The 23,384-nt window shown below is 44.2% G+C and overlaps 1 protein-coding gene and 1 pseudogene across 2 annotated transcripts in view; both read left to right on the forward strand.

Moving 5' to 3' along the window:
• Positions 1-23,384, forward strand: part of DARS1 (aspartyl-tRNA synthetase 1) — a 1,211,452-nt gene that overhangs the window by 769,192 nt on the left and 418,876 nt on the right. The gene's annotated exons all lie outside the window — the stretch shown is intronic.
• Positions 2,861-3,425, forward strand: LOC126932255 (polyubiquitin-like; annotated as a pseudogene). The gene has a single exon (XR_007718147.1). The product of XR_007718147.1 is annotated as a polyubiquitin-like (transcript).

A 23,384-nucleotide genomic window follows, 5' to 3' on the forward strand; every position in this document is an offset into this window, starting at 1 on the left:
TCACCCATAGGAGAAAGTACAATTGTGCGGGCTAGTCCCCTTGGAGTGAGGAGAAGGGAAAAAATCTGGAAGAATATTTATACAATGAAGAAATTAAATTTTCCTGACACAGATGCAAAGTGCTCAAACAGTGCTAGCTACACACTCCATGAGTCCTATTAATGCCTGTCAACATCCATCGGGTCACACTGCCCATAAATGGTGTGTATGCATGGGCAACCACACATCTGTTTGGCTCAGTCATGCATCCTCAAAGGCTAGCAGAGTTCCTGGCACATGGTGGGCATTTAATAAACATTGTTCAAAAACAATTAGTTATTTCACAAATGAACATTGCAGAGTTTTCCAGCAACTTGTGCAAAGCTAAAAACATGATTACATACAAGATCTACAATGTGGATAAAAACCAAACAGTTGCTAAAGAAAAATACAACTATTTCTTTTGCTGACACCAGAGTGAAATTTCCCCCATTTATCTTCATAGACAAATTTTTATATTCTTTCTACTTTTCTTCATTTTCCAAAATGTCTATAATGAGCAGATTGTAATTGTATTTGGGGAAAAATAAGTGGACCTTCTAAAAACGTAATTCCTTTCACATGCACCTTTCCCACTACCTACTTTTCCTGTTAATTTTGGAGACAGAGCGATGCCTAAGTTCCCCCACATTGTATGCTCCTACTTGGCCCTACTTGTTAGAACCTCATTTGTAGAAAGTAGAAGAAAGTAGATCTAAGAGGCTTCTAAGAGTAGTTAATTATTCTTTCTAATCCCTCCCAGAGCTCATGGGTGGTATGCCAGGGAAGCCTAAGTGCTTTGGTTCCTTTATTCATTCCCCCTAAGCTTCTGGGTAAGGGTAATTTTCCTGCCGTATATTTATATATCTCTCATAAATGAGAGATAAAGGGAGTAAATGCCTGCAGTGGGGAGCAGTGAACACCGTGAGTCTGCAGAGGAAGCAGTGAATCTGCACAGAAGGAGGACATTTGGGGCAGTGTCTCATAAGCCTGCCCAGAGGATTGTGTCCACTGGGCAATCCTACCCATTGTTTAGACACATGCCCTTGAAATTGTGTCTCTAGAGGGAGTTCTCTCAGGGATGGCGGTTCTGGGGGTTGTCACCATTTTCAATGACATGAGGGGGTTGGCAGTGAAAACCAGACCTAAGTCAACTTTGCCAGCACCTTCCATACCATGGAGGTCCTCAGAGGGCATCTGGAGGGTTACACTAGGGTGGGAGCTATTCCTTTTCAGGAGGAAGAATGCAGAGTTGCCAAGCAGCAGAGAGGGACCTGCCCACCTCAGCATTAACACGCCAATGCCCAGTATACCCCTCTGCAGCGTTCTACATTCTCCACTGCCCTTGTGAAGAAACAGGAGGAAGTAACTGACTCATCCATTGGAAGAAACATTTAGGTCACTACAAGAAAAATCTTCCTGACCCTGGCACAGTTGAGACACTAGAAGAGGCTCAGAGGATAGGTGGTACGTGAATCCCGGGAGGAGGTGGAGATGAGGCTCGTCGCTTATTCTGACTGAGGGAACTGAGCCGCAGATGAGCCACCTGAGTTACAGGTGGGGTTATCCAAGGTGAGGGGCTGCATTGGAGACTGGTCTTGACTGTGAAGACATTAGAGACCCTGAGTTCAGAGGAGAAGGCAGAGCCAAAGAATGTATCAAAAAGTGCAAAAGCTTGGGAGGCCAAGGCGAGCGGATCACAAAGTCAGGAGTTCGAGACCAGCCTGGTCAACATGGTGAAACCCTGTCTCTACTAAAAATACAAAAATTAGCCAGGCATGGTGGCAGGCACCTGTAATCCCAGCTGCTTGGGATGCTGAAGCAGGAGAATTGGTTGAATCCAGGAGGCAGAGGTTGCAATGAGACGAGATCATGCCATTACACTCCAGCCTATGCGACAAGAGCAAGAGTCTGTCTCAAATTCCCAGCTACTCAGGAGGCTGAGGCAGGAGAATGGCAAGAACCTGGGAGGCAGAGCTCGCAGTGAGCCGAAATTGCACCACTGCACTCCAGCCTGGGCGACAGAGCAAGACCCCGTCTCAAAAAAAAAAAAAAACAAAAAAAAAAAAAAAAACAAGCACACTGATTGTCAAAACACCAGAAAACAAATCAGGACATTTTCAACTTTGATTGGATGGGAGTCAGGCATGGGCATCTAAGTCGGGGACAGAATAAGAAGTGCTTGGAGGCCAGATGCGATGACTCACGCCTGTAATCCCAGCACTTAGGGAAGCCAAGGCGGGTGGATCACCCGAGGTTAGGAGTTCAAGACCAGCCTGGCTAACATGGCTCTGTCTCTACTAAAAATACAAAAATTAGCTGGGTGTGGTGGCTCACTCCCAGTTATTCGGGAGGCTGACACAGGAGAATCGCTTGAACCCAGGAGGCAGAGGTTGCACTTAGCTGAGATCGCACCACTGCACTCCAGCCTGGGTGACAGTGAGACTTTGTCTCAAAAAAAAAAAAAAAAAAAAAAAAAAAAAAAAGAAGTGCTTGGAGCCAGAACTAGCAGCAAAGCAGCAAATGAGGACAGAGTTTGAATATAAATGAGTCAAGGAATGAATGAACGAGGGCTGGTGTCATGAGCATGGTGCTGCAATGTGCCTAGCAGGTAGCTTTTGTGCTCCTACCAAAGGCTGATGGGAGATAAATGGGGGAAATTTCACTCTGGTGTCAGCAAAAAAAAATAGTTGTAGTTTTCTTAAGCAACTGTTTGGTTTTTATCCACAAATATTGTAGATCTTGTATCTAATCATGTCTCTGACTTTGCATGAAGACAGGGATTTATCCCAGCCTGAGGGCCAAGGGAAGAACCCACATAGAAATAGCTCAGTGGTAAGGGCGACTGGCTTTGTTGGGCGAGTGTGTGGTGGTGTCCCTGTGGCTGGACACGATTGGTGTTTTGCAGCATCTTCATATCCGCTAACAGGTCAAAATGCAGATCTTCGTGAAGAGCCTTACCTGCAAGACCATTGCCCTTGAGGTGGAGCCCAGTGACACCATCAAAAATGTGAAGGCCAAGATCCAGGATAAGGAAGGCATTCTCCCCGAGCAGCAGACGCTCATCCTTGCAGTCAAGCAGGTGGAAGATGACCGCATTCTTTCTGACTATAACATCCAGAAAGAGTCGACCCTGCACCTTGTCCTGTGTCGGAGGGGTAGTATGCAGATCTTTGTGAAGACCCTGATTGGCAAGACCATCACCCTGGAAGTGGAGCCCAGTGGCACCATCAAAAATGTGAAGGCCAAGATCCAGGATAAAGAAGGCACCCCCTACCCCCAGCCCCAACCAGCAGAGGCTCATCTTTGCAGGCAAGCAGCTGGAAGATGGCCGCACTCTTTCTGACTATGACATCCAGAAAGAGTCGACCCTGCACCTGGTCCTTCACCTGAGGAGTGGCTGTTAATTCTCTAGTCTTGCATTCACAGTGCCCAGTGATGGCATTACTCTGCAGTATAGCCATGTGCTAAGACTGCAATGCACTGGGACTTCCAGGGGTCCCCTGGAAATTCCTTGGGCCTAAGAGCCAAGGTTCCACCATAGCTGCAGCTGAACTGGTTTGCCCTCAACCCAGGAGTCATCCAGAGATTCCTATCTCAGCAATTTGCAAATGGTACTAAGGCCTCTGCACTGTTTCCAACAATGGTCCAATTAACTGCTAGTTGCATTTCACCAGCCAACCGGAAGGTTAATTGGCTCACATGACAAGGATAGAGAGTAACCTGCACCCCATTAAATTGGTCTGCTCTCAGTACCATTCCACTGTGCTTTCCGCCCATTTTCACATGTTCATGAAGCTTCCAAGAGACAAGTAAAAGACCCAGGCTTAAAGAAGAGGAATGGCTTCTCATTAGCCGTTGCATCTAGAAGCCTGCATTTTCACCCTGTTGTCTGCCTTCCTCCCCGAGGCAAACACAGGCAGTCATCCACCATTTCTGTGGTTTTAGATCCATACAGAAATTAATTCAATGCTCTGCACTTTTGTCATTTAATGGATTCACATAGGGTTCTGGTCATCTGTGGACATACTTGCTTTTTATTTCTGAAAAGCTTTGGCTGAGAAGTTTTTTGGTTTGTTCTTTTAAAACACACACATACACATTTATAGTCTCTAAGACTTCTCAAATAATTACCAGATCGCCGACTCTAACACACTGTTTCATCATATTCAAACTGACTGCCCGGGTGGAAATCTATATTCTCTCTCTTATTAAGAACCAATTTCCCTTGAGTAATATCTGCCCTGCTATTTTACTCTAGGTAATATTGATCTTCCCACTCTCCTCCAAAGCACCTTGCAGGGTGCCAATAATTTTGTAAAAGAAACCTTTTATTAATGAACTCCCCACAGCTTAATTGTTTAGATAAGTTTTAAAAAAAAAAAGAAGAAGAAGAAGAGGAAGACAGGAGAAAGGGAGCAACAGTTGACAAACTTTTATTTGCACCAGAAGTCTGGCCACCTGTGGAGTGGTTTATAGGGAGTCGGGGGTGTGGAGTGAGTGGGTGGCACTGCTATAAACAAAGATTCAACCAGCTGCCTGAGAGCTCTGAGTCACACAGAGCAAGCAGGATGTCCCACTAAGATACAGATTGTTTGATTACACCCGGAGACAATGGCACCAAGCCCAGCAGGGACTGATGCATCAGGGCCAATCTCTTCACTCACTGTCCCAGCGATGCAGAGGGGCCCCCACCAAGAAAACCCAGGAAGCATTGAGCGTGGCTGTGGGCTGATGCGTCCTGTATGTTTGACATAAACAGGAGTGTATTTTCTCCCAAGATCAGCCTCTGTACAAAAAGATTAAATCAGTCCTCTACAGAGGAACTGGTTTTGTCATGCTGACCCATGTGAATGCTGTCGAAAGTTCTTCAGAATGAAGCTAATCAAAGTGAAAGTGATGACAGGACAGATCGTACTCGAAATCCCAGTGACCTGACCACAGGAGGAGCCCTACCACCGAAACCCTGCAAGGAGGTCAGCAGCGAGACCAGGGCAGGTGCCTGGCAGAGGCCTCCACATCTGCTGCAACCTGGACCTTCCCAGCCTCAGCAAAAGGGACTTTGTGGCCACAGCTGCAGTTTATTTCACATTCTATAATGATAGCAACCAGGCGGAAGTGACTGTGGACTGAGCAAAACCATCTTCAAATTTGCTTTTATCCTGGCATAACAGATTTAAGTTAACCAGCTATTGATCAAGTAGAGAACATAAGATAGTTAAACCCACTGTATGTTCTCCCTCAATATCTACCCCTTTTGTCTGTTATTATGCCAGAAATTCTCTCAACTGGGAACAATGTAATGTTAAGATTTTTGAAGCCAATAACACTGTGGTTTACATTAGTTTACCTGTATGTTTGGTTGGATGGATGATGGATAGATGGAAGAGACGATGGATGGATGTGTCAACCTATAATAAAATATGATAAAATAATTTAGAGTCAGAACCGTCCATTTGTGAAAAATAAAATTTAAAAGCTGTTAGAACCCAAACTTTCTCTTCTCTTTTTTTTTTTTTTTTTTTTTTTGAGACGGAGTTTCGCTCTTGTCGCCCAGGATGGAGTACAATGCCGTGATTTCGGCTCACTGCAACCTCCACCTCCCAGGTTCAAGCGATTCTCCTGCCTCAGCCTCCCAAGTAGCTGGGATTACAGGCACCTGCCACCATGCCTGGCTAATTTTTGTATTTTTAGTAGAGATGGGGCTTCACCATGTTGGTCAGGCTGATCTCAAACTCCTGACCTCAGGTGATCCACCCGCCTCAGCCTCCCAAAGTGCTGGGATTACAGGCTTGAGCCACCACGCCCAGCTGGAACCCCAATTTTCAAGAGAGTTTATTCAACTGCAGTTTGAGGATGGCCTACCCGGAAACACCAATTCCAAAGGAATGGAGTCAGAGTTTAAAATACAGAAGTTATGGTTTCATTTATATAGGCAGAAACAGAGGAGCTTTTAGCAGGATTACAGCATTTTTCATACAAAGTTGGCACATAGTTACAGCCACTTGATTGGTTATAGGCAGTGTTTCTTTTTGTAAAGGGTGCATTTGTCACCTTTTACAGAGGGTGTAATAGTCATGGGCTGTCTGTCATCTTGTCTAAGCAAAGCAACACAACACAGGGGAAGTTAGTCTGTAACAATGGTCATCAATTTAGAAGGCAGGAGGTTTTTGTTCTTGAGGTCATTTAATTGCCTCTAGCCATGATAGAGAACAAGAAATATAAGAAAAATAGTTAATCTATAATCTGAGAAACAAAAGTAGCAACTGTATGTGACTCAAATCACAGTCACATCTCTCAGTGTTTTTTGGGGTTCCAACAGCTTTTAAATTTCATTTCTCACAAATGGATGATTGGATGGGTAGATGACAGGATAGATGGGTGGATAGAGGAATGAAGAATGAGAGAAGAGAAGGTAGGCTTAGACTCCAGAAAATGTAGAACAAGAAAGTAGAGCATGAGATCCTGCCAAACAGGACACGTTTTGGAGGAATGTGGAGATTGGCTACGAGATGAAAATCCGGGGAGCGGGGGCCAAAAATGAATATCTTCTTCCCAGTTTTAACAAAGTATCTTTTATAGTCAAGACTTTTGCTGCTTGTAGGGTCTTACACCATCAACTGGTATCATTTCATTCAGCCATTTATTCAACTACTCCACTAATTCCTTCCCTTCTCCAACTCATGGAATGTAAAGGAAAAGGACCCAGAGGGAGTATTTTCTGGTTAAAAGTGTTTAGTAACTGGGCCTGTTAATAGAACTTTAGAGACCCCACTTTTTCAGGGGGTGCTATGAGGCGTGGTGGAAGCATACACCCTCAGCAGCTGGAAGACCTGCATTTTCTCAACCTATCGAGAGCCTGCAGCTCCTCTGGCATACATGAATCCTCTTTTCCTGCCGCTCTTCTGAGTGCTTTACTCCACTCATTCATACGTCCCTACAGATGAAGTGAAAAGGAAGAGGAAGTATGTTTCAAAACCCTACCATTTTGCAATGTTGACAGTGGAAAGATACAGTGAAAGGGTTAAAAAGTTGGTTAGAATGGCACTGAGGGTCAAGTGAGGACTTCCTTTAGTGACCCCTGACCCTATGAGCAGATACAGGAGTTGGTGAGAAACATCATCCTGCAGATTCCACCCGGAGTCACCTCCTCCAGGGAAATTCCCGCATACTCCAGATTTTGCTGATCCTTTCCAAAACATGTGGGGTATGAACGATGAAGGTCAGCATTTAAGTTAACCCCTGTCTATATTGGTTTCTTGTGTGCTAACCGTTGCCTGCATATTCCATATCAACATTCCCATGGTGTCTGGAGGTTTTACACAATAAAAGATCCCTAATAAACACTTGTTAAACTGTCATGACCATGCAATTTTAGTGGCACTGAACTTTGACACAAGTCATTTTGGAAAATAATGAGCCTACTGGCAGAGAATAGCATGGTCCACCAATAGTCACTCTCCCCATCTCTAAAACAAATCCCTGAATCTTAATTAGGCACATAGCCAACCTACAGACAACACTTTGTGGGCTTTCTGCAGCTTAATATGTGGCCATGTGACTAAATCTTGTAATGAAACATGAGTAGAATATGTGCCACTTCCAGGTCATACCCTACTAAGGAAGGTGTGAGTGTCCTCCTGCCATTTTGTTAGCAGTTGAAGGCGTCCAGGTTCTTGGCATCTTGAACAAAGAATTGGACAAAATGCACAAAGCAAGAAAGAATAAAGCAACAAAAGCAGAGATGTATTGAAAACGAAAGTATACTCCACAGGGTGGGAGTGGTCCAATCATTAGGCGCTGAATTCTCTGGAATTACAGAGTTCTCTGGGGTTTAAATACCCTCTAAAGGTTTTCATTGGTTACTTGGTGTATGCCCTATGTAAATGAAGGGGATGAAGTAAAGTTACAAAGTCTTTTACTCAGTGTATGCCCTATGTAAATGGAGAGGATATTTCCTGTCATCATTGAAGTGTTTCCATTGGATTTAGTTCTAGAACTTCAATGTGAATCGGCCTTATGCTCCCTACCTCCAGACCCTATTCTCCTGCTGCAACTTTCCTTCCTTGTTGCTTGGATGTTGACTAGACCTACGGCAGCCATCCTAGACCAGAGGTGGAAGCTGGATGTGGACAAGGGCAGAGTCACCCCTCAGGCCCTGGACCATTTACCTTTGGTCTATTGCGTGAAATAAAAGTGAACTTCCTTCTTTGTTGTCATTATACTATTTGCCAAGGGTGGGGGTGGAGGAGTGGTGGAGCACAACTAACAACTGACGGTAACTAACAACAAAAACAATAAAGAGCAAAAATTAACTTTTCTGGGCCGGGTGCAGTGGCTCACGCCTGTAATCCCAGCACTTTGGGAGGCCGAGGCAGGTGGATCACGAGGTCAGGAGATTGAGACCATCCCGGCTAACAGAGTTAAACCCTGTCTCTACTAAAAATACAAAAAATTAGCCAGGCGTGGTGGTGGACGCCTGTAGTCCCAGCTACGCGGGAGGCTGAGGCAGGAGAATCGCTTGAACCTGGGAGGCGGAGGTTGCGGTGAGCAGTGAGCTGAGATTGCACCACTGCACTCCAGCCTGGGTGACAAAGCGAGACTCCGTCTCAAAAAACAAAAAACAACCACAACAATTAACCTTTTGTTCCTTTTGACTGTGATTTTTAATGTGAAAATTGATCGTATTCTAAATGCAGAACACTAGGGAAATTCATGCCGTGTGTGTGTGTAAGCCATGCCCTCAGGCCTGACACTTCCTGACTTATCTGCATTTCTTTTTCTGAGGTCTCCTCTATGCAAGCAATCAGCAGGCTGGAAAGAGGGGTACCAAAGCTCCCCCAGGTCATCCTTCAAACAATGACACACAGAAGTTGGTATATACAGAACACACCTGGGCAAATGTCTCCCCTCCCTGTTTCATTTTAGAGATCACAGCACTGAGATGGTAATGACTTGCCCAGGGCAAGAACTGGATCTAAAATTCGAGTTTCCTGCTTCTTGTTTTCCCTTTTTTCTACCACTTCAGTATGAGGTTGGGGATAAACAAAGCAATGCTGGAAGCTTATAGGCTGTCCCAGAAAAAGGCTAAGACCCCAACGGGAGCTCAAAGCTAAGAGAGAGGATTACTAGATTAAACCCAGAGTTATTTTCAGAATGGAGAAATCCACCCACCAATTCTGCCATAGCCCCATAAAGCTGCTGTTTCCACCAATCGCATGTAATTAACAGGTTCAGACCCCAGCTTCACTGTAAGTACTCTAATTCAGGTAAATGGACTCTGGGGAAAATTTTAGAGAAATCTGCTAGTGAAATTCAGCTTGGATATCCAGGAGTCCATCCTCTGGGAATAAAGTCAAAGGGGCGCTTGCCCTGACTGGTCCCTCAGCATTAGCAGGTTGACACCGTGAGTCCCCCACAAGGAAACAGAGCTTTCCCCGCTCCCAGCCAGGTCTAACCATACATCAATTTGGCTTTCTCACACCGCTTTCTTGTCACTGGGCGGCAAACACACCGTTTACATTCATCCCTTTCGTTGAGTTTCCTCTTCTTCATCTCATCTCCTCTGTTGTAATTTGTGGCTGGGTAAGGAAAGAGGTCAGAGAAAAAGGAGCTCTCTTGTCTTGATTGGACCCTAGCTCTGTGAGCACAAATGATGGGCTGGTGATAAAGTGGAGGCTGAACCTCATGGGTGGAGACAAGCCAAACCCAAACACCAGGCCCCATGGGCAGGTGTCTGTCTCTCATCTCATTGTTCGAGCCCTGCTGTATTTATACTTCAAGATTTGGAGAACTGAACTCACCCATCGTATTTCTACGTATTTCTAAATACGTATTTCATCGTATTTCTACGTATTTCTAAAGTCGACCAAAAAGTCGACTTTAGAGCATTAAGAAAACTGTCTAATCAGAGAAGAGAGACCTACTTAGGGAATTCAAGTTCAGTGCTTTATTTTAAGCAAGAAAATACTTAAATACATCAAAGATCTCTCTTGTCTCCTTCACAGCAGAGTCAGAAGAAGACTTTCCTAACCAGCTAAATGTGTATTTAACCTAAAGGTGCTGAATTTAGGGAATTGCACTTTGGGTTGTCCTCACTTCCTTTACAAGTTGCTTCCTTTTCAAAGAACACAGAAGGGACTCTGTGACCCAGTTTCATCTTCAGATGCCTCAACATCCAAGATATTAAGAGGTGGCAAAAAATAAAAGTGATGGATGAATAGAGCACCACTGCACTCCAGCCTGGGCGACAGAGCAAAACTCGTCGCAAAAAACTAAATAAATAAAAATAAAGTGCTGATCCATGCTACAATATGGATAAACCTTGAAAATATTACACTAAGTGAAAGAAACTAGACACACAAGGCCACATGTTGTATGATGTGTTTACGTGACGTATCCAGAATCATTAAATCTGTAGAGATGGAAAGTGGATTGGTGATTCCAGGGGCTGTAGGAGGGAGAAATGGCAGGGACTGCTTGATGGATATGGGATAACTTTCTGGGGTGACAAAAATGGTTTGGACCTAGATACAGGTTGCCCAACACCATGAATGTACTAAATGTCACTGCCTTGTACACTTAAGGATGCTCCATCTCAAAAAAAAAAAAAAAAAAAAAAAGAATGCTTAGCTTTGGGCCAGGTGCAGTGGCTCACGCCTATAATACAAACACATTGGGAGGCAGGCAGATCACAAGGTCAAAAGATCGAGACTATCCTGGCCAACATGGTGAAACCCCTTCTCTACCAAAAATACAAAAATCAGCTGGGCATGGTGGCATGTGCCTGTGATCCCAGCTACTCAGGAGGCTGAGGCAGGAGAATCCCTTGAACTCAGGAGGCAGAGGTTGCAGTGAGCCAAGATCACACCACTGCACTCCAGCCTGGCGACAGAGTGAGACGCGTCTCCAAAAAAAAGAAAAAAATGCTTAGTATTGTGTCATATAAATTGACCTCAGTTAAACAAAAAAATTCAAGTGATAGCCTGGCACAGTGGCTCATGTCTGTAGCTCCAGCACTTTGAGAGGCCGAGCGGAGCGGATCACTTGAGCCCAAGAGTTTGACACCAGCCTGGGTAACATGGTGAAGTTTAACCTTTACCATGAAAACGGGGTTTTTGCCTATTAAACTTCTGCTCTGAACCTCGCTCTTTGTATGTCTGCGTCCTCGTTTTCCATGGCCGTGAGACAACGAATCTCGGGCATTTACCCCAGACAGTGACTCGGCTTCAGAGCTAGACACTGTCTCAAAAAATAACAATAATAATGAAAAAATAAAAGTGACAAATCAGGCATCCACTTCTTTCCCCCCAGTCGTGGATGCTTTCAAAATAATTCATGAAAATTTCCAAATTAACAGAACAGGCTGCCAATGGAAAAGTGAGGCCTAGTCAAACTTCTGCACAGGCCTGACCAGAAACCTCAGACAGGTTCAGAGCAGCCTCACTTTGAGGGAACTGAGGATGGTTTCTCTGGGCTGTTTCAACTCTTGACCTAGACCTGAAACTGCCCTGAGACCTGAGATTGAGAGTGGAAGCCGTGAGGTCTCTGAATCACTCTTTCCTGGCAAGGCGTTTTTTTCCAAAGCACTCACAGGGCCGGTTTGTGGGCAGCCCCAGCCGGTTACCTCCACATGGTGACTTTTATTCCAGGGGTGAGTTAGATCTGAGATGGACAACAGGTGGGGAGGGAGTAAAGGCTGTAGGGGAAACATGGGTCGGGCCAGGTAATGCAGACTGTGCTTAAACTGCTTCTGGTCCTCAGAACTATTGTCCTAATAGAGCCCTCAGCAAGTTCATCCTTTCTGGATGCAACCGGATTTAGCAGTCTGACCACCCCATCCCCCGGATCCCACTCTTCCCCACCCAGGCTGGCCTCGGCTCGTCACAGTTGCTCTGTTTCCTCCGCGCACGCGCCTGTGTGAGGTGGGAAGTGTATGCTCAGGTCCCTAGCTGAGGGTCACCCACCTCCTCCACAGGCTACCCTGTGTCTTCACCTCTGATGGAATCATTATCTCCCCAGCTCACCCCATGGGTTTTTCCAGCTCAAGACCATCCGTCTAACACCTGAAATTAGGATTTCCTGCTTTATAATGGAGCTGGGACTTTTAATCAGTTACCTCTCTGGCCTGCCCAATGGATTTCTTTGCCTCCTGCTGAGGCAAGGACCTGGGTCTTATAAAATGGTGTCACTCTCTCGCTGTGCCCAGCACACAGCAGACCCGGAAAGGTCATTTGCTAAATAACTAAATGAGTGAAACTCAGAAATTGAGCTCATACAAAGGACTGGAAAAAGCACCCATGGTTTAAAAAAACAAAACAAAACAAAACAAAACCAGGGAGGCCCTGATCTATTAGGAAGGTTAAACAGAGAGCTGCTGTGCTGATAGATGCTAGAACAGAGGTTTGTGTCAAAGGCTTCAGGGGCACAGATGACAGAGCCAGTAACTGTGGGAGGGCCGGGCCTGCGGAGTGGGGGGAGGGGGAAGCAGCTGGAAACCACAGAGAAATCAACTGGGACTTGAGGGCTGAGGAAGCGCTGGGGCTGAGGAGGCGTTGGCCTGGAGCAGAGGTATGGGGTATCTTCTTCAAGACAAATCAGGCATCATTCGGGGTTAGATTTTTCTTCCCTTGAGTCCTTTGGGCAGCTGGCTTTTTCGCTTGTTTCCCTTTCTTCATTTTTCACTCTATTATTATTATTTTTCATTTGGAATACGCAAGCAACTTTCTCCTAGGGGTATTTTACTTTCTCCATGGTTTAAACATTTAGAGAAGAATAAAAGGAGAGAAAATGAAATGAGATGTTTCTCCACACATACATTTTTTTTTTAATTGAGAGTAACATACAATCCATAAGATGCACATTAGTGGTGTGTGTGTGTTTTGTTTTTAGTTTTCTATTCTGGTTTCAACTTAACAGATGGGTTCTTGGCTGGGTCCTGACAGGATACCTGCCGTGCCCCGCCTCAGGTGATCGTGGCCCACCTTTTCACCCCAGCTGATGTCAGGGAACAGATGTTGCAGGAATAACCTGAAAACATTTTGCTGCAGCTGCACCAGGTATCTCTGTCCACCATACAGGACACCATGCATTTTTCAAACATGCACAAGCTTGGAAGCATGAGGAATTAGCACACCATGGAGCAACCCTTGACTAGTAGAGAAAGGAAGCAAGTGGATACTTGGGTAAATACCCCTCTCTTGTGTGTCCCAAGCAGACCATCCTGAGGCGCATGCTGCACAGCTTTTCAGTCGGACCCCACTGGGATCAAGCTACAGTCTCCCAAAGGGATGATGGGCTCACGAACTTAATGACTACCCTCTTGCATTGACTCCCACTCCTTGCCTATTATCCTCTCTCCCCTCAGTGCTTGGCACCTGTTCTTTGGAATCACTTCCTTAAATTAACTACCTGAATGCAGGCCCTTCTCTCAGGCTCACACTTTTGGGGAAAACCCAGGTTAAGACAAAGAATACCAGAAGTGGGCCTCAAAAGAAGAATCTTGAGATGGGATTTTGGAATTGGATCAGAGGGCAGTAAAGACTCTACTGCTGATAGTAAGGTGCTAATTAACTCTGGCATGAAAGAGCATCGTGATTACTAAAACTCTCACAGGTGGAACTGGGATGAAGCATGGGTGGTATGAGAAGCATTTGCTTATGGGCAGTGGGAGCCCTTCAATGGTACGGGCAATGGTATTTTTTTTTTTTTTTTTTTTTTTTTTTTGAGGCAGAGTTTCACTCTTGTTGCTCAGGTTGGAGTGCAATGGCATGATCTTGGCTCACGGCAACCTCTGCCTCCCAGGTTCAAGCGATTCTCCTGCCTAAGCCTCCCAAAGTAGCTGGGATTACAGGCGCCTGCCACCACACACAGCTAATTTTTTGTATTTTTAGTAGAGATGGGGTTTCACCATGTTGGCCAGGCTGGTCTTGAACTCCTGACCACAGGTAGTCCACCCACCTCGGCCTTCCAAAGTGCTGGGATTACAGGTGTGAGCCACTGAGACCAGCCAGGCAATGGTAATTTTAAAAATTATGGAGTTATCCAGCTTTTGTTAAGGGCTTTAGATACTTTGAAAAAAAAAAAAAAGAGAGAGAGAGAAAAAAAGAGGCTCAAGTTATCCAACTAACAACTTCGGGACATCCTATGAAAGTAAAAATGTCTCCTTGGCAGTGTTGAAGCTGGGAGATAATACTTGTCTCCTATGGCCAGAGAGCAGGCTGTGCCGAAATCCAGACCCTGGATTTGATAAGAAGGGGAGCAGAGTCACACAGACTGAACGCGCAGCTTCGATGTTTTCCTGTGCCGCAGTTAGAGTCCTAATAGAGAAAGAGTGGGATCTAGAGACCCAGGATGGGGATGTTTGGGAAGATGAGCCTGAGAACTTGGAACACTCCAAATCCTCTTCACCTTCAAACTAATAAAACATTCCCTTTCCCTGTCTGGGAAAAAGCAGTCACCTCTCACCTGGAAACAATGAGAAGACCTCACCTGAGGCAGGTACTTTGTACCATGATGCTTATCTTCCCCGAGAACGCCTTGCCTCTCCCTTCACTCCAAACCAAAAACTAGAGTCAGTTTAAGCACAACCCAAGTGAGGAAATACTATCCCTGCCATGGGAGGAAATCACATACACAACCTCATACTACCAGAGCTCCCCATGTGTGCTGGCAGGGACTGAGGGAGCACATGGGAGAGGATCTTGGAAGTTCAATGTGAGACTGAATAAGGAGAAATTCTACCGACATCAGAGCAATGTCCCATGCATCTGATTTGACACCCTGGTGCAGTCACCTGGAACTAGTCCTCATCTACTGCTGGGATAGCTCCTTGAAGTTTGGGACAATGATAAGACTAAAATGCAATAGAGATGCACCAGACTGTCTTGCAGAATATGGAGGAGAGCAATGGAAGGCTCAGAAAAGTGGAAATGTTCAAAGTGGATTTGTTATGTAAAATGGGAGAACCCACCACAGGACTGTGGTCCCCCAAAGGGCCTAGAGGGCACACCTTTCACAAAGGCACTCAGTGAGGAGGCACCAGCCTGCACCATTTTCACAGACCTCGTAAAGCCTGAGGGCCCTTGGCACTGTGCCCGTAGCCTAGTGGGAAGATGGCCTCATCTGTAAAATGCTCTGAAGGCCTCTTTAAGGCAGGATCAAGGGAGACCATCTCTTGTGATTCCTAAGCTAATATCTTTTAAAAAAAGAATTTCAAATGTCATAGAATTTACACATTAAAAACTTATATTCTCGGAACCTTCAACAAGTGAAAATGTAGCATGATTGTTGTTTTCTCCGTGTGTTGTAAACTTGACTGTCTTTAGAACTAAATAGAGGGCTCTCAGATGCAGAAGAGAGCATAGTCATCTACAGAGAAAAGAGAAGACGCTTTTGAAGCAATGAACGCCATGACAATTTCAAAACTGGAACAAGCCAGCAACTTCACAAAGTCTTTAATATCAAGCCAAACCAAAATATCAGCCATCTCATATAACACCAGGAATTGTTGTGGGCATCTGACAGAGCACACAGCCCTTTGAAAATCTTGTGTGCACCTGCCTTTCCTCTGACTGTCTCTGCCTAAAGAAAGTTTAGGGTCCCATACGTCCTCCTCCTGCTTGACAATATCTGTGAGTTCATGAGTTCTTAATCCTTTGTCACTGGAACAGGCATAGGGCATCCCTATCAGTAGTTCTGGAACACAACTAGTATAGAATGAATCATAGAATATTAAGAAAATGTAAGGTTCTGGACCAAAACCCTGGAGATTCTGCCATGGTGGGTTTGAGGGCATCTCCAAGCAATTTCAATGATCACACAGATTTGAGAACTGAGCCTCTCAATCCTTGACTATAAATTTGATTAATTTTATAAATATATTAATTAATGTTATAAATTTATGTTACATGCACACACAATTTGCAGGAGGGAAAAGCCAATATATTCAGAATAGGGAATTAGAACAGTTTTTATCTCTCTTAGTCTGAGTTTCACCAAATTCAGAGCCTGAGACAGGGACTTGCACACAGGTAGCTTTGTTAGGAAGTGATCCCAGGAAACAGGCATGATTGACTAGGAAGAAGAGAGCAGAGAGAAAGGGAAAGCCTATACTGGCATTCATTTGCAAGCTGATTATCTCTATGAATTTCTGAGGGCCAGTCCCCCTGGGGATCCTCTGAGGATCTGTATAAAACCCACCTTGAATATGTCCATCTGAAGAAAACAATATAGGGGCATTTATCCACAGGGTTCTGCCATCCCTGGTCTAGGGTTGCCCCGAAGGGTAATAATACCTTCAAATATCCAGGTGTTTTTGTTTTTGTTTTTGTTTTGAGACAGAGTTTTGCTCTTGTTGCCCAGGCTGGAGTGCAATGGCGCGATCTCGGCTCACCGCAACCTCTGCCTCCCGGGTTCAAGTGATTCTCCTGCCTCAGCCTCCCGTGTAGCTGGGATCACAGGCATGTGCCACCAAACCCAGCTAATTTTTGTATTTTTAGTAGAGACAGGGTTTTACCATGTTGGCCAGGCTGGTGTCAAACTCCCGACCTCAGGTGATCCGCTCGCCTCAGCCTCCCAAAGTGCTGGGATTACAGGCCACCATACCCAGCTAATTTTGTATTTTTAGTAGAGACAGGGTTTCACCATCTTGGTCAGGCTGGCCTTGAACTCCTGACCTCAGGTGATCCACCTGCCTCAGCCTCCCAAAGTGCTGGGATTACAAGCGTGAGCCACCGCTGTCCAGGTTTTTTAATGTATCAGAATGGCTGGACATCTTCCATCACAGTAGCCAAGAAGTCCCAGGGCAGAAAGCAAGAGAAGTGAGGAATGGTTGAAGAAAGGTGTTCTCAGAATATATCTGCATGAGCTGGTTGCTATAGCAATGTTGAAATTAAAAAGGTGGGCCAAGTCTGGGCACGGTAGCTCATGCCTATAGTCCCAGCACTTTGGGAGGCTGAGGCAGGTGTATCACTTGAGCCCAGGAGTTTGAGACCAGCCTGGAAAGCATGGCACAATCCTGTCTGTACAAAAAAAAAATAATAATAATACAAAATACAAAATTTAGCTGGGCGTGGTGGTACACACCGGTGGTTCCAGCTACTCCAGAGGCTGAGGTGGGAGGATTGCTTGAGCCTGGGAGGTGGAGGTTGCAGTGAACCATTATTGTGCCATGCACCCTAGCCTAGGCAACAGAGTGAGATACCTTCTGAAAAGGAAAGGAGAGGGGAGGGGAGGGGAGGGGGGAGGGGAGGGGAGAGAGGGGAGGGGAGGGGGGAGGGGAGGGGAGGGGAGAGGGGAGGGGGAGGGGAGAGGGGAGGGGAGGGGAGGGGGAGGGGAGAGGGGAGGGGAGGGAAAGAGGGGAAAAAGGGGAGGGAAAGGGAAAAAGGGGAAGGGAAGAAGAAAGGAAGAAAGAAAACAGAAAAGAAAAGAGAAAGAAGGGAAAGGACAGGGAAGGAAGGGGAAGGGAAAGGGAAAGGAAAAGGGAAAGGGAAGGAAGGGGAAGGGGAAGGGAAAGGAGAGAAAAGGTGGTCCAACATGACATGGAGCAGGGCACCTAAACTGCCCAGTGCAGTCCACCCCTCACACTGCCCAGCTTTGCTCAAACCCTATGTTAAGTCCAAACTATCACAGAATCTTCAAGGTGGTGGCCAGCTGAAATCTCTATCAAAACCTTCAAACCCAAGCTTCCATGGCAGAGATCCTAGTCCCTGCTGATGCAGCTGATCCTAAAGCCAAATCTGATATTTTTCATCTTCTTTCTGCATCACATGTTTTAGCTTTCCCTCCCCGTCAGCCAACACTATGGTGAACCCAGGCCATCATGCTCAAAGAATCAGAACCTTTAGTTGCTTTACTGATTTGGGGCTGTGCTTTTTGTCCTTGTCCATTAACAGTTAGCACTGGGCTTTGGAAGCTCCGACAGACACCAACGGAATTCCTTTAGTTCAAGACATATTCTTTCCTATTCTTGCTATGTGGCAGCAATTCCAGTTCTTCATGATCATCACCCTTGCCGATATGGTCCATCAGCATAAGATGCCTAAACTGATTGGGTAGTAGTCACAGCTTCAGATTTATAGAAATATAGATTACTAGTACCTTTACTGTGTCCCCTGCAGGAAGTTCTTCAGTCCCTCTCACAAGAACCAGGGCAAACAGAGTTTAAGTGTTAAAGGACAAGAAGTAAGAATTCTACAGGTAGATCACCAGGAGTGTACACAGGAGAGCCAATCCAACTTCTCACTCTTGGTTTCAGGACTTGCATAGTCTAGCTTATAGGAACAAGAGACAGAACACAACAATAAGATAATATTACCACTTGTTCAATGTCCTATGCATTTACATCATATTTTGTGACTTATAAAATATAAAATATAAAATTCCTTATAAAGGATTTTTTAAACAGGGTCATTATGAACATCAGGCACTTTGAACAGTGCTTCTCGAGACTCTACAGAAATGCTAGAGACCACTGGAAAAAAATTGTATTGATTCCATAACACAAAAATAAAATCACAAAATCAAAACAAATGTTTAATTCAATGTCTACAAATGTAAAAAGCGACATGACGCTAATTGTTAAATTTAATATTTATAAAAATGTAACTGCATTTGAAAACAATTTGTAGGTTAGATTTTTCTCTCCAAAAGAATTTCTAAATTATGCATGAATTATGGCCATGCACTTACAGCCAATTACAAATAAATAAGTTACAGGTAACAAAATAAGTTATAACTTTAAAATCCAATTACAAAAATTCATAAAATTGTGTGTGTGTGTTTAACATGAAATGTGGGTAACTTGTAACATGTACAATTCAGAGTGGTAGTATTTCTAGGGGTCGCAGTTTGATCCATAAAATTCTTTTTTTTTTTTTTAAATTTGTTTTTATTTGAAACAGAGTTTAGCTCTTGTTGCCCAGGCTGGAGTACAATGGCGCAATCTGGGCTCACTGCAACCTCTTGCCTCCCAGGTTCAACTGATTCTCCTGCCTCAGCCTCCTAAGTAGCTGGGATTATAGTGTGTGCCACCAAACCCGGTTATTTTTTGTATTTTTAGTAGAGACAGGGTTTCACCATGTTGGCCAGGCTGGTGTCAAACTCCTGACCTCAGGTGATCCGCTCACCTCGGCCTCCCAAAATGCTGGGATTACAGGCCTGAGCCACCACGCCCAGCCCATAAAATTCTTAAATAAGTCTTGTTTATGTAAACCTTGATCTTACCATTTTTGTAATTATGTCATTAATTCTAATTTATACATATGTTGACTTAATATGAAAATATTTTTGAAAGTGTGTTAGAACCATCAATATAAAATCAGAACATACCTGTTAATACATATTATTAGAATTTCAGTTTTTGATAGAAAGATGTCATTAGTTCTAATTTATACATATGTTGACTTAATATAAAAATATCTTTGAAAGCATCTTAGACTCATCAGTATAAAATCAGAACATAGCTGTTAATACATATTATTAGAATTTAAGTTTTAGATAGAAGGAATAAGGTGTGTAGTACCATCACAGAGTGACAATAGTTAGCATTAATTTGTCACGTGTCTCAAACTAGCCAAAAGAGGGGAGTTAGAATGTTCCTAACACAAAGAAATAACAAGTGCTTGAAGTGATGGATATCCCAGTTACCCTGATTTGGTCATTACCAATCGTATGCTTTGGTTCAAGACATTCTCCTTGCTATCCTTGCTGTGTGGCAGCAATTCTAGCTCTTCACGATAATCACTCCTGCCAATATGGTCCATCAGCATAAGAAGCCTTATGCAGGTCAAAATATCACATGACTCCATACATAAGTATAATTATTATGTATCCATGATAATTAAAACCCAAAAAAACTGAAATAAGAATTTAAGTTTGTTATATTCTTATGTAAAATGGTTGAATAATATATTTCAGTTAATGTTTCTTAGGAAATGCAGTCTAATAGTTATTAAATGAAAGTTCTATCAATGGCAAAATTGGCCGAGGAAGTTTTAACATTGCAGGGGATAATAGTGATTAGAAATTCAAGTCTCTGGACTTCAGTTCAACTCTGAACTGTTAATCCAAAGAGGAACAATTGGTCTTGCCTTGTATTATCATAAATTATCATCTTTTTCAGATCACTTCCTAGTTTTCTCAGAAGTAATAGCCAGTTGGGAGTACATTCATTTATAGAAGTATTATGAAAACCTAGTAGTTTGAAAGGTAACAGGCCAACCTGGCTGACTTGTCAGAAATGAATGATGCTTTAAGGGCATCAGTTGTAAAAGGCACGTTGTAAACATGTTGTCCCAAAGATCTGTTTATTAAAGTGCGTGGAAGGATAGCAGTGTTTTCTTTTGGACAGATTTGACACCACTCCTAATTAGAGAAGAAACCAGTACTTTATTTTGTTTAACTGAGGAAGTCACAGTACAGACTCGTCCTTCAAACCAACGGCTTCCTCCTCCTCCTTCCTAACCGAGAATAGACTCCAGGCTGCACAGCAAAATATCCCCTTTTCTTTCATTCCGTAGAATTTCACAACAGAGTCTCCCCGGCAATGCAGAGGTGCTGTAGTCATTTTTACAAGCAAACCATCCAGAAAGACACCCACAGATGACACAGCACATCTTGGTGTGAAGATTGTGGAAAGGATGGTATTGTTTCAGTACCCTCTTGATGGCTTTTACGCCAATGAATTTCCTGTCTCGGAATCTTCTATGCAAAATCTGACCTTAAATTGGGCTAACTAGTGCCAGCTCAAAGCGTTGTGGTTTTTCTTGAGTAATATGCACCATTTTTGAAAGTTGGGAAGAAAGACAAGAAGATTTATCATCTGGGGTTTATGGAAACTTTAAACACGCATCTCTTGAGGTCTTCTTTAGGGACTAATAGTCTGGTACCAGTAGCATCATTACTTAACCTTTCTTAAACACCGAGTCAGATGTGTTGTTTCCCTGTTACCCACTGCTGTCTCCAAAAGATGTTCCGGCTTCTTGCTGACGCTCCCCATCTTCATTGTCTGTCCTCACCTCTGCCCTCGCCACTCAGGGAATCTGTTTATGAAGCCATCTGGCTAGTCTCTGAAAGTCACCATGCTGGCGACCCCGATCTCAGCTACCAGCAGCTCACTCTGTGGACAAAAGAAGAGCAGCTTTTTTTTTTTTTTTTTTTTTTTTTTTTTTAAGTTAGTGAAACCAGCAAGGTTCAATAACTTCTTGGGAAAGCTGGGACTGATAAATGAGAAATAAAAGCAAGTAAAGATGTCTTGTCCAAACTTCTGCATTAATTTTCAAAAGTAGAATCTGTCCTCCTTCATTTTAGTACTAATTGCAGAAATCATTCCAAAAAGTGACTGAACCCATTGGCAATGCCCAGTGAGCATGGCATCTCTTAGCGTGTGTTTTAAGAACTGAAAGATCCCACAGTGGATTTCCCCTCACATGTAACTCTGCTGGATTTTAGAACCTTGAGCTTAGCACAAATTTAGAGAAAATACCTCATAAATCCTGGGAAATCTTGCAAATAAAGGAGCATGTATAATATGTAAGCATTTTGTCAGGGTTTACATTTCAGAAAGGGGGAGTCGCAAAGGAAGGAGGAGAGAGGGCAGAGACCTGAGGATCTCCTGGGTCCAGATTCCGACCTTCCAGGTTGCTGCTTTCAGCACTCTCTTGATGAAACCCAGCCACCCACACAGTCAGAACAGATTTGACGAAGGTTAACCAAGTGTCTTAGGGAACTTCTGTGGCCTGCTAACGGTTGTCTGAAAAAGTGTGCCTGAGGTTTTTCATACCCTGCCGGGAGAGCTGCAGTCGGAACTTCTTGGGGAATGCACAGTGGTCCCCTGGGCTTCAGAGCCTTGGGGATTTCCAGGGTGGGGTGATGAATCAGTGATGCTCCTGGCGACACTCCTCCCCACCAAGGTTGTCGGGGACTCTGAAGGGTTCTCCTTCTGTCACGTAAGGAGAGCCCCAAAGCAGCAACTGGGTGGACACCTGTCCTTAGTTCTAGCACTCATTTCATTGTTATTCCCTGCAATAAGTTGAAACAAGAGGGGAAGAAGAAAAGGGAAAGCAGCTCTCAACAGGAAGGTTTACCATTTAGCAGACTCTGACTCTGAACCTCAATGGCCTCATCTTTAAAATGGGGATAGCAACCTATATCACTGGTTACAAGAAGTACAAATATTAGGAAAAAGACTCTAAAAATGTAAAAAGCATAAAGCAAGTGAAAGCAGTCATCACAAGGTTCAGTTCTGACACCAACTAGTTGTGTGATCAAACGGACTGTGAATATAATTGGCAAAGTCCCTTCCAAAAATTCCACCATCTTGTGAAAAGTCAAACAAAAATTAAAAATCACCAATTTCTGTATGGCTAAGGTGGTGCTCAACTCAACAGTATCCTCTGCACCTAATCGTCTGGAGTTAGTTCTTTTAGCTTTAATTTAAATAGTGTTGTCATCCTACATTTCTTCCCCCTTTCCCACTCTGGTAGTCTCAGAGCTACTTTAGAATTTTCCCTGCAAAGTATCCTGGCTCTGGAGAGGAAATGTGACTGTGTGGCAGAGGTTCAGGCAGCTCTGCTCCTTACTCTTGAGTTTTAATTCCATGAACAAGTGAGGATTGAGTGGCCTACAGTATGAACACTGCTGGGGGCTTAACAAACATGACGTGTATGACTTCAGACAGTCAGAGTCTCCTTCCTTCTTGGCAGAGATAGACACAACCTCTCTTTTAGAGCATTTCTGTTAGACTAGACCCTCCCCATTAAAACCGTGCCCCGGATATCATCACTTCGACTCCAGAGAGCTGATGTAACTAGCTCTGTGGGAAAGAGATTTTCCAGCTTGAGTGTTAAGTAAATTTAAGTGAACCAAACTCAGATGTTTATCCAGTCAACCCCAAAAGCAGGGAAGCGGGTGGAGGTGGTCAAGTAGAGAAGGGACAAAGGCCCTGACACTCCCAAGCTGCCAAGTTTGGCACTGTCCTGACACAAACTGTCCCTCCTACAAGTTGACCTTGTTCCCCTGGACACACTGGTGTGCCTGTCCCCATGCCTTTGCTCTTTCTGTGCCTTCCCTTCCAGAACTGCCTTCTCTCCTCCTTCCAGCCCTTTGATTGGCATACAACAAAGATTTCTTGAACACATTTTGGGGTTCAGCACTGGGCTAAGCATTGCAGATCTAGAAAGATAAACATGATATGATCAATGCTCCCAAGGTGCTTGGTCCCCAATAAGGCTGATAGAATTCCAGCAGTAAATATCTAGTGATTATAGTGGGATGAGTGCCTGATGGAGTGGCTGAGAGAGTGTGAAGAAAGAAGAGATCCCTTATGGCTGGAGGGAGGCGGAAGCTTCCTGGAGGAGGCAGCAATG

The sequence above is a fragment of the Macaca thibetana genome, chromosome 12 (assembly GCF_024542745.1).
Source record: "Macaca thibetana thibetana isolate TM-01 chromosome 12, ASM2454274v1, whole genome shotgun sequence".
NCBI lineage: Eukaryota > Metazoa > Chordata > Mammalia > Primates > Cercopithecidae > Macaca > Macaca thibetana.